At 42.4% G+C, this 12003-nt stretch overlaps 1 long non-coding RNA gene across 1 annotated transcript; it reads right to left on the reverse strand.

Moving 5' to 3' along the window:
- Positions 1–2085: 2085 nt before the first annotated feature.
- On the reverse strand, positions 2086–5888 carry LOC138410805 (uncharacterized). The gene is made up of 3 exons (XR_011243414.1): positions 5748–5888; positions 3705–3898; positions 2086–2213 (listed from the first exon to the last, which is right to left on the reverse strand). It is a non-coding gene; the product is annotated as an uncharacterized lncRNA (long non-coding RNA).
- Between the last annotated feature and the right edge of the window lie 6115 nt (positions 5889–12003).

Raw genomic sequence — 12003 nt, forward strand, 5'->3', positions numbered from 1 at the left:
CCGAGGCAACAATTAAGTCTATATATTCTTTATGATATGTTCCACACATGAAATACTGCACCAAGACACAGAGAGCTGTAGAAACATGGTAATTATCCCGAGAGAGCACAGACCTTTGTTTTTCTTATAATGGCCGAGATAACTTCATATAAACTAAGAATGATTAAATAATTTATATAGAATAAAATGATTGCAACAATAGCTATTCTGTGCTTCCCTCGTTTGTCAGCCTCCGTCCCCACACAATGAACATAACTTTAATTCTATTCACAGCAATGGAAAATATGAAATAAAGATAAAGAAGATAATAGACCCTCAACAGCATCTACTCACTAAACAAATGCCGGCATTTCTCTGGATAATCCACTGAAAAAACAGTTTTCTTGGGGATTAAATTCCCTTTAAAACAAAGTCAATTTACTTCCATTGTACTAGAAGATATAAACGTAAAAACCTCTGAACTTAAAGCTAAGTGACCATTCATGAGCAGAAGCAGCCAACCCTTTCTTGTCCATGTCTATATCCAGCCCCTCTTCTTTGATTATCAGAGCCTATCGGTGAACAGACGAAGAGTCACATATCACACGCTTGAAGTGATACGCTCAAAGGAACTGGGGGTCCATAATAATCAGATGATCAAATGATTTCCACTCACTGGATCACAGGCTCGCCGTGACATGCAGTAAATTCAGCGTTTGCACTCTACAGCCTCAGCAGTGGCTCGGGACACGGTTCACCATCCAACTACATGTCTCGTCTTCTCTCACGCCTGGACACTGGAGGATCTCCAATCTTAAATGAGTTAAAAACGTGGGATGACAGAGACATAATGGTGGATGTCCCCAATTTTTACACTTTGAAAACAAACACAATAGATTTTGGGAACTCAGAGATTTGCATGATCAAACATAACTTCAGGACTGCAGTGTCGTTGGGTGGTTCTGCAGGAGTCATTAAACAAGCACTTATACTGTGGCTACAACTCCATCTGTTTGTCCTCTTTTTCTACTGTCTACCTGGTATGGAAGATCAAACTTTACACTGTAGGCAGCCATGTTTCGGCTGTAAACTCAAGTACGCACCCAGTTAGCTCGCTGTCATCGGCCATAGCGGGTTTCTGCACACTCACCCTATCACTGCTCCTTTCATACAACACAAGACTCCTGGGTTTTGAATCGTAAATAATTTGTATGAGGCTCCAATTCAGTCTCACCTCACACTACGGGATCATTTGTCCAGTAAATCTGACGCCCCTGTGATCATTGAGCTGCTCTGGACATGAAATCGGGCAGAGAATCCTCTCTGATGTGGTCCAGTGGCTCTCCTAACAAAGCTGGTGATGCATTTGAGGAATACATTAAAACTGTAGTGCAAAAGGTGTAAAGGAAGAGAGGAACGTGCATGTACCTGCATCGTCTCTCCATCTGCCTGAAACGATTTTTCCACGACGTTCCAGTGATTCTCATTTACACACACACAGTGAAGCACTGTGCTGGGGTTTCCTGCCATCAAGCCGTGGGAAGTCTGAGCTAAAACAGCATGACAGAGCCGTAAAGAAGATCACAAACCCATTCAGCCTATTCCTCCAGCAGGCTGAGACTCCGAGGCTGGAGATACTTAATGAAATCAGAGCTCGATGCTTTAAAGCAGCGAAGGAGTAACAGGATCATCCCTAAACCTTCACACACACACACACACACACACACACACACACACACACACACGATAACATATATGCACACCCGACATAATTTTTATTGATTTTAGTGTCCTCCGTCACCTGGCATTAGATTTCCACAATTATTTATTATTGAATCTAGGAAATGTACAAGAAACACTCTTGCAAGTAGATTGTGGAGGAGAGAACTGACCCCCCCCCCCCCCCCATCGCCCGCATGACTCTACAGTGTTGCATGGTCAGGGAGGAAAAGTGACAGGGAGGCGCTGCAGAAAACCAAAAGTGAAGTTCTCTTCTTTTAAGTGTGAGCGTTTGAGATTGTGTTTGCGCTCCTCTCTCCACAAGCCTGTCTGGGCCTGTGGAGTGATGGTTAATAATTCACACTGGGAACAAGAGGTCCATAATGGCTTGCAATGATACGAGGAGGAGAGAGAGGAGACGTGGCGGTTTTAGACGGGCGAGGTGTGTGGGAGGAGAAAAAGTCTACTCTCCCTACAGCTCACTCACCCTCTCTGACTCTCTCCGCGCCACAGATCTGCAAGGAACAGAGACAGAGAGTGAGAGGGAGTGTGTGTATTAGTCAGTAAACTTTATTTATAAAGTGCCTTTCAAAACAAGAGTTACAAGGTGCTCTACAATAAAAACAGAAAAACAATGTGAAAGATTTTAAAATGTGCAGCGTGTGTGTGTTTGTGTGTGTGTGTGTGTGTGTGTGTGTGTGTGTGCCAGCGCTTCATGTGGGAAGATCAGTCACACCAGGGATGTGAGAGTGGAAAAAGGTCAAGGAGTTGTTTACCAGCAGAGAACAGACACAGTGGGCATCCCCTATGTGTGTGTTTGTGTGTGTGTCTGTGTGTGTCCAACTGTGACATTGTTCCCTGTTACAGTGTTGTACCAACCACTGTATTGTGTGATGTTATATTAATTTTTTTATATTATATTAAAGATCGCTTATTAATCTTTCTTTTATAAAAAGTGTACTCAGAGAGAATCTTCTGCATAATGAGCTGCTCGTTCGCATTTTATGTCATTTTTTATGATCACATTTTGTGAGCTGTTAGAGGAGCTCCTCTTTCTGTCACCTATTGTGTATATAGTAGAAATCACTGGACATATACACACAGGTGGGACTCTTTATAAAACAACTCTATTACCAGTCAAAGACGTGATAAAGTCAAGGTTAGTGAAAGTTTGTGGTTGTGGTCAATAAAAAAGGTGCGTGTGTGTGTGTGTGTGTGATAATTTGTCACTAGTTGGTTACTACAGATGCATCAGTGTTAAAGTGTCACTGTTGTAGTTGCCTGACGTGCAGCTAGTTCAAACTGCTTTATGAGCTGTTTTTAAAACCTCCTGTAAGAGACTCTTCTTTCTCCCCCACCGTTCCACTCATTAAGAGAATCCTGTTAAGAAGCCACTTTGCTGTATTCACCCTGTAAATCAACATAATGGTGCAGTCAATGGAGAACACGAGCTCGCTAATAGCTACACGATTTAGTCTTGATTTTGCTTCCTGCTGTCAGTCACTGCTAAGTATGAGACTGTGTATTTAAGAGATGGGCATAATGTAAAAGCTACACGCCAAGGCCGAACAATCCGCCTGATCATCTGCTAGATCTAGATTTTTATTTGGATCTGCACAATACTGAACAGACTCATAGAAATCTTTTTTTTCATGGTGGTCCATGTATTATTCCCATGAAAATTAATTTAAATGTCAATGTTAAATAAAGGGATCAAAAAATGAATCCACCCCTTTGTCCAGGTCCATATGGAAATTGAATGGGGTCTTTCTAGGTCCATGTCCCCTCCTACCACAGTGTGGAAATCTGGTAAATAGTTTCCTGCTGACTGACCAACCACCCACCCACCCACTAACTTACCAACCAACAAACCAACAAATGGATAAAGTTGAATCCCCCCCCCCCCTCCTTACAGGATGTAAACACAGCAGGCAAACTGCAAGTTTTCAGCCCAAAAAGCTCCAGAAAATAAGAACACATTTGTCCCCAACCACATTTGTTCTTACCCCAAAACTGTATCAGAAGCAAAGTCAAATTCTTCCTCTTGCTTGCGTGTCCTTCTCTCAGTCTTTGTCTCTCATCCTCTCTCGCTGGCGTGTCCTCCAGTTTCTTTGTCTCTGTTCCAGGTCTTATGTTGCCTTTACACACAGAAGGTTCTGAGATCACCTTCCCAGTCACTGTCATGTCTCAGAGAAGGAACCTAATGAGGTGGAAAAATGCTATTAGATCAATTGAAGATTTGGTCCATTAGACCTCCTGAAATAGCACAGAGGTAACAGGCACCTTGGTTCTCCACGTTGCACAATGTAAAGCATTTATGAGTTATAATACATATTATACTGGACTTTGTTTAATTTTATTTATTTCATTCTGTTTACATACGGCTCAGTAAACCCCTTCCAATCAGTTAATTGGCCTGAGAGGTTAATTTTCATCTCCCAACATCTGACATAGCTTCACTGTATAAACCTTTTTACATGAACTGACCAAAACCGCTCAGCCTCCATCGCTCATAGAAAGAAGCAGCTTGTTAAAGTAGTTTCTCAGGGCCTTTATAATCTTACCCACTCAGACTCTTTCTCACTCAGACCTTTTGACTATCACCTCCTCCAAGGTCAGTCGCTGAGCATCTGGACCGTCCTTGAATCACAAATCACAAAATCTAAAATCGCAAACCACTGGTGGACTCAGCTGCACTTAAGCACGTTTTAATTGATCGGCATCATGAATATAGAAAGTGATATTTGAGAAGCACTAATGACACATAATCTTCCACATCAATTAGAATAAATTACTTGAAATCATCACAGACTGACGTTTAATGATTTCTTGACAGCAGTGCCCCGTAAACATAATCAGCCACGTGTTCTTCTATGTTAGCTTCTGTGTGATCTGTGTGAAACTGTAGGACTAAAGGCGCCGCATGAAATCTGATATTCAATCATCATATTCTAAACATTTAAGGGGAGACAGCTCAGGCCTGCACAGTCCTCACACTGTGGCCTTTTCAAGGTTTTTAATCTTCTCCGTCATCTCATCCCTGTCGTGTCCTTAAAAAGTTGTTTTCTTCACAGTCAGATTCACCTTTCCTCTCCTCCCCTCCTCCTCCTCCCCTCCCTCCCTTCTCATCCCCTCCTCTGTCCTCTCACTCTCCAGCCATCAGTTATCTCCCGCGGGGTGAGGCTGGGGGTGACACCGCTGCCCTTGGAGTTCAAAGGCACTGTCAACATCTGTGCCTGCAAACACAGCAGACTCACTGCACTGCGAAACATTTCCAGCAAATGTGGACAAGTTTAATTTTCCAGAAAGACGTTTGGGGTTAACAGGGTGAGGACACCATGTTGACATGAGCCTGTTACAAGTCAGGGTCGGGGATGAGGTTTGGTGAAATGATTCATTACCGCAGAATTTGTGTTTGTTCTTATGATCGGATACACACACAAAGACACAGAACATTTAAAATGAATGAATCTAACTGCAGCCTTCAGTCACTATAGCAACACATCAGTATACACATGGCATGGCAACTACTCTCACAGCAAATATTTTTACTTTACGATGACTCTGTTCCATCCATTTCCTGGTACGACACTTTGAAATGCAAACTTAATTCTACCATTTTTAAAGTTTAAAGTAAACCATACACTTTCAGAAAAAAACAAGAGAACATAGAAACTTGATGAAAGCCAGAGCTTTACTGTAAATAATTGTTCACTGGTTCATTCTTGTTGCTGCACTAACTTACAACTATGTATGTGGGCAAACAGCAAGTCCTTCAATTTAAATGACTCACAATCCAGAGCGAGTAATAGCGGCAGAGCGACGAATCGTCATGGTTACAATAATACCCAGCACTGAAAAGGCCAATGCATAGTGGAAAGTTGTGTAGGAGAAAAAGCACATGAAGGTGACAGAAGAGGAATCATGCATGAAACATTGTACACCTAATTGAGTTTTTTTGCAGGTACAGGACAGTGTGTGGGATTCCTCTTCTCTTACCTACAATAATAATAACCACGATGTAAACGTGTGGACTAGTCAAAACGTACTGTGTCCAAATTTAAGGGCCGCATCCTTCGTAGCCTTCTGCAGTGACAGTCCTCCGAACAGCCGCTGTTAGACTACGTCAATTCGAAGGCTCCTTCAAGCGCGTCAGGCAAACCCATCCCAGGATTCAAGGTGAACACACTCTGCAGACGGCAAAGCTCCAGAAATTCAGTGGCTTGAAGATGCAAGAGCAGGACGAGCTGGTGACGCATAAAGGAAATCCTTGATCGACCTTAGCATGGTCCCCAAAATGGCACTTATACGTACACATGTATGTACAGTGCTGGTTGATATTCTTTACTTTCATGTATCATCTTCATCATCACAACATTGTGGTTTGTTTAATGGCCCAAAACAGACACTACATGTAAGCCCATGAGAGGGTGAATGAATAATACTGACACCAATAAGCACCAATGATGGGTTTAAACTAAATGTGCAGATTCTGTCGTTAATTTAGTTTTGTTAATTTAGTCTTTAAATCCTTAAGGCCTTAGTGCAGACATTTAAAAGCCCTTTTAAAACGTTGCTACTGGCAACCACATTGACCTTACAGGATTTGGCTCTGTCAGTGACACTTGACCTTTCAACTCCAAGATGAGTTGAATTCTTCAGCTTGTTGTGTGTCCAGCTTGTAACCAACAGTTGTCACGGATTTAATTACGAGAAGAACTGAAGAAGTTGGTGTTATCTCAGCATTAACATCATACGGATGACCTTTGCGTGAATCCCAATCAGCCACATGTTCCGATGTGTGATATAAAGCATGAAATAGTCAACGTGATGCAGGACTAAAACATGCAAATGAGCCTGGGTCCCAACACCCGTCTGTGACAGTCAGTAATGGTGCATAAACGCTATGGACTGTGAAATACTGCATTCTACTCACATTCTGCTCATATGGCCTGTATAATCATCATCTTCATCACGGTCATGTTTCTCATCCTCAGCTCCTTCTGCTAACGTCATCTGTCCAACACAGGACTGCTGATGGGGTGTTCAGTGGTACGTGTAGCCCCTTTGTGTCGTAAACCTCTGTCCACATAAAAAGACTATAAGTACCTCACCTGCGAGAGGCTGCAATAGAGTCCAAGTGTAAGAGCCAAATTAGAGGTGGCATAGTTTGAATCTAAATTGAACCGTTAAAACAGAGATGACAGTGAGACAGAGAGTTGTTTTGGAGGGGAAGGAATTGGAATTGATTAAATTGTGAAAGCAACGGATTTGACCTCAATCTAATCCTGAGCTAATTGTTCGGGGAATGGAGGAATTGAATGAGAGAGTGTGTGTGTGTGTGTGTGTGTGTGTGTGTGTGTGTGTGTGTGTGTGTGTGTGTGTGTGTGTGTGTGTGTGTGTGTGTGTGTGTGTGTGATTCTCTCAGGCCCTCAGTCTTCACCCTATAACCATGAATGTGCAAAGGCAGAGAAATTTAAATATGCCACTGAGATTTTCACTGAAGCTTCCCCGTTGGCTGCATTTGCAGTGGCATTTTGTTTTAGTGCAGGGAAAACAGCTGGTGTGTGTGTGTGTGTGTGTGTGTGTGTGTATGTGTGTGTGTATGTGTGTTTTTATGCTGCATGCGTGACCTTACATGACAAGTAGTGAATTGAGGAGCTACAGCAGCAAAGTGCTGCAGTATGGAGGTAAAGGGGGGCAGCGGATTGCAAGCAAGCAAGTAAAGCACACACATGCACACACACATGCACACACACACACACACACACACACACACACACACACACACACACACACACACACACACACAGAGAGAACGTATGGGCAAACAATATAAAATGCAGGCAATTCTTTTGAATTGGGGAGCAGCTGTGGTGCCGTGACAAGGTGGATATTTCACTCTCAGACTGCTCACCTCTCTATTCCACCAATGTACAGTCATCTCATCCAGCAGGGGAGGTGGGATCTGAAGAGAGAGGAAGACAGACGATAGGTGAGACAGACGAAAAGATGAGAAACAAGGAGCCCTTTTAGATATGTGACCAGTGAAGACATTCTTTGGTACAGTTAAAGTATTGATGTGAACCCTGCACTATGTCCAGTGAATTCGTTTTAAGGGTTTATAAAACTAAATAAATACTGTACTGGAATAACCTGAAATATCCGAACCAATGTGAACCCTAACCCTGAGCTTTTGTTCTTGCCTTCAAACATCCTTATATTCTGCTCCTCTGACTCCCTGAGTTTTTTCTTCGTTGTTCAGGAGCCTGAAATCACTGTGTTTAGGAATTTGTGAAATAACCCGAACACTGAAAGAAACTCTCTCTCAAAGTGAAGACGCATTGTCTGTTTGACCTGTATCTCTATTATCCTGCAGCGCTGAGCAGATATTCTGAGAAACTTTAAGTACCAGTAGGTAAAGACTTCTCCTGTCATCTTCCTCTTCCTCTGAGTTGAGTCTTCGTCGTTGCTTATCTGTTTACTGCCCAGCTTTCTCTTTGTCTGGCTCCACTGTAACGGCAACTAATGTCCTCCACGTAACATGACACTTGCTGGGCTTCATCCTCCATCATTGTAGACAGTGTATACACACCCACACACGGACAGAGAGCCGTCAACATGAACACACACACACGTGAAGGGTACCGTGGAGTCATAGAAACTAACAGGCAGATAAAAAAAAAAACCCTCACAGCCACAAGAACCTCACCAAACTAGTGATTCCAAAATAAAACTGCAGAGCGAGAACAGGATGTAAAAAAAGAGCTATCAGACCATCTGTGGACTTGATCTTCAGATGGAGAAATGTCATCGTAAGCAGAGGAGTACGTGCGCTCCACAGGGGAGCGGTTGGCGAAGAAAGGGCAGCTAAGCTTGTTTATCCTCGAGGAAAATTAGAAAATGTTCCCGTCTCCTCAGTTTCACAGACCAAAGAAAAAGCCTCAAACAAACCAGTTCTGTTCCACAATCAATTTCTACATCACTCACAGCTGCAGCATTTTAACTGTGGGACCAGTCATGTATGTGTAAATCAGTGCATATACAGGAGTTATATTTATAGATTGTCTCAGCTGCACATCCTTTACGTTTAGCCTGTGATGTCGTATGTGACTTGCGATGCTCCGCTCTGATCTCTGCTGCGGCTGTTTGATCTTCATCTTACTCCTCATCCTCTTCATGCTGTGAGGAGCCTCTGCACCATCTGCCTGTGTCACGACTGGTTCACCCCGTTCATAGAGACGCAGCGCTGCTTCAAGAGAAAAAAAAAACTAAGATTAGTTCTATCAACTAACTCAAAAGTAATTGGATAAATACACAGAAAAAAACTGAGAAAACAAAAATAGGGTTTTGTTTTCATCTGTGTTTGTCTGTCAGGTAGCAGCATCACACAATGACTAATGGACGACCATGAAATGTGGTGGAAGGATCTGGTCTGGGTCAGGAATGAAACCATTGTATTAGAATTTTTTTCAAGGGCATTTTTTGGCATTTTGATTGTTTTCCTAGGTAATCAAAACTGGTATATTTAGACAACTAATATCTTTTAGAGTGTAAAGTTTGGTGCAGCTTGACTGAATTCAATTAGACAGTTGGGCCTTGACAAAAGTATGTGTTTTTATCTCACTGACATTCTGGTTTAATATTAAATTAAAATAAAGACAAAATCAAAAAGTTACACAAGTCCAACTTGTAAAACTTGGTTTTGTCAACTGTCCAAAACACAAACAGATTGTGTGCATAGAAAAAGGATTTATGATACATACCCTGAAAGTAAAATAAATCCATGAATAATCAATATGAAGTGGACAGAGTGTTTTACTCACAAGGTCTCTACACAGAGAAGCTTGTTGACTGAAGTATAAAGTAATGTGTTGTAACACTGTTACTTCACAGTCATGATGTAACAGGCTTTTAAAAGATAAAGTGAAAGCTTCAAATTAGACATTTTCTACATTCTTATATATATTGGCTCAGCAACAAAATCAAATGGTGCAAAGACAATATTTCAAAGTACAGACTAATTAAATTTAATTGTCTACGACCTTCAAATTTGGTTGGACCGCAGCAGCACTAGTCTTATAAACACTGACGTGACTTGAATGAATGAGTGAATACATTGCAGTTTCTCTTTTTTTCAGGCAAATCTAAGGTTATTTCTGAAGAGGACAGTTGCCAGTATGGCCCCATGAGAGACAACAGTGAGTTCAGTGATGGCAGAAAGGTGGAGCAGCAGTTTTTATCCAGACGAAGCCTGTGCACTGTGTAAAAGACAAAAGAAGAAAGGTCTTTCCCCCGACACTTCTCTCTGAGGGATCAAACTGTGATGATTTTGTGTGTGTGTCAGATGTTGGATGTACAATCAGGATTGTCGTCCTGCAGAGCAACAGCCTGGAAGTGGCTTGTGGTTACACGTGGACTTAAAGGGATAATTCACCCAAAAATGAAAATTCACTCATTATCTACTCACCACTATGCCGATGGAGGAGTGGGTGAAGTGTTTGATTCCACAAAACACTTTTGGAGTTTCAGGGGTAAACAGTGTTGCAGCTGAATCCAATATATTGAAGTAAATGGTGATTAATTCTTCAAACACAAAAAAACAACATGCCTCCACTTGGTGTCATGCAAGTGTCCCTGAGCCCCGACATTCAAAGTCAACTCGAAACCGCATCATTAATAGCATGTACCAAGAGTTTGGGAATCAGGCTGAAATTAAAATACAGCATATGTGAGAACAGACAGAGATAAAGGACTAAAACCAGCTGACATGAGCCAGAATGTAAAAATGAATAAATTCTGAACACGCTGACATAATGAATCAACATTTAACGTGCTTTTTCACCTCCATTGCAAAATAAATAAAAAGTTCAGAGTGTGAATATGGGAAATACATCACGTTATTGTCTATAGGAAGCGAGTGGGCACGTCAGTGATGTTTGTACCATTTCTCCTGCATGCGCTAACCGAGTATAGCACCTGTTGGTAGTTTACAATAGTTCTACAACCGATTTCATCCACGCACGTTGACCACACATCATCCAGTCATATGATTGTGTCGACAGATACCTGAGTCTCCTTTCCACTTTGTTACCCCTGACTTCTTCGTCCTTCACTCCCCCCCTGCACCTCTCTGTTCTCTGTGGGCTGGCAAAAAACATTCCATCCATCTTCAGGGTTTGATCCTGTTCCGCTGCGCCAGGCCTGTCATTGCCTGAGGGGGGTGGGGCTGCCTGTCCTGGACTGTGGGACCAAAGATGAGACTGTTCTCAGCTCAGAGCCATCTGGCTACGTTACATTTCCCACAAGCATACAGTTTGACTTGCACTTCCCTCCGGTGCCTTATGTCTGTTCTTTTGTCTTGTGCTTTCATTCCTAACCCTTTCACCCCATCTGTGACTCCGACACGTTCTGTATTAATGTGTGCAGCACAGTTCTGCATGTTGTTTTCCACTTTGCTTCATCTGCCTGCCTCCTCTCCTGTTTTCTCCTCTCTCTAGCTCATGCCTGCGAGGCTGTGGAACCTCAGTGAGTTTAAAAACCATCTGCCTGATGAATTCCCAAACAGGATTTTCTTTTCTTCTGTCAGAACTTTTTCTCTCCATCTATCCTCCCTGTCTCTTCTTGTCTAGAGAGAAGGTCAGAGGTACATTTCAGAGGGTCTTCCTATTAAAAATGAGCAGTGAAAGCTATTTTCTTTGTAGAAAAGGAGATAGATTCCCAAAAATAAAATGAGTTTGATCCGCCCTTTCTTTCTGTCTTCCTGACTCTGTGAAATGAACATTTCAGGTGCTTTAAGATCTGAGAATCTGGTTTTCTTACCAGAGATTTCAAAGTGCAGAGTGTGCAAAGTGAATCAAACACATTTCTTTTCATAACCTTCTTGTGCTTGGAAACGCTGTTTGAAGTTCTGCTTTACTGATCTGCACAGAATATTCCTGGACAGAGCACCTGACTCAAACTGCTCTGCTTATAATTTAAAGTTGGGGCCACTTGACTAAGAGATGAAAAGTGCACATTCCTGTCGTTCACAGCGGGACGACACCCCATCATTAATAAATGGAGCAGGACGGGGTGAGTGCAGCACATCACAGACATAGAGGACAGGTGCACTATTTTAGCCCCTTCATCCATCATTAAAACACGCCACCGTACAGACGGACATGTCAGAGGATCTGCTGATGGATGGGTGCAAGACTGACGACTTCGAGCCGCCAGACAAGTCCATCAGGAATTATGCAGTAATACGTCTTAAACACACCATAGGCAAAGTCACGTGTCACTGTGAGCCGAACACAAGAGTGA

The sequence above is a fragment of the Paralichthys olivaceus genome, chromosome 7 (assembly GCF_024713975.1).
Source record: "Paralichthys olivaceus isolate ysfri-2021 chromosome 7, ASM2471397v2, whole genome shotgun sequence".
Taxonomy (NCBI): Eukaryota; Metazoa; Chordata; class Actinopteri; order Pleuronectiformes; family Paralichthyidae; genus Paralichthys; species Paralichthys olivaceus.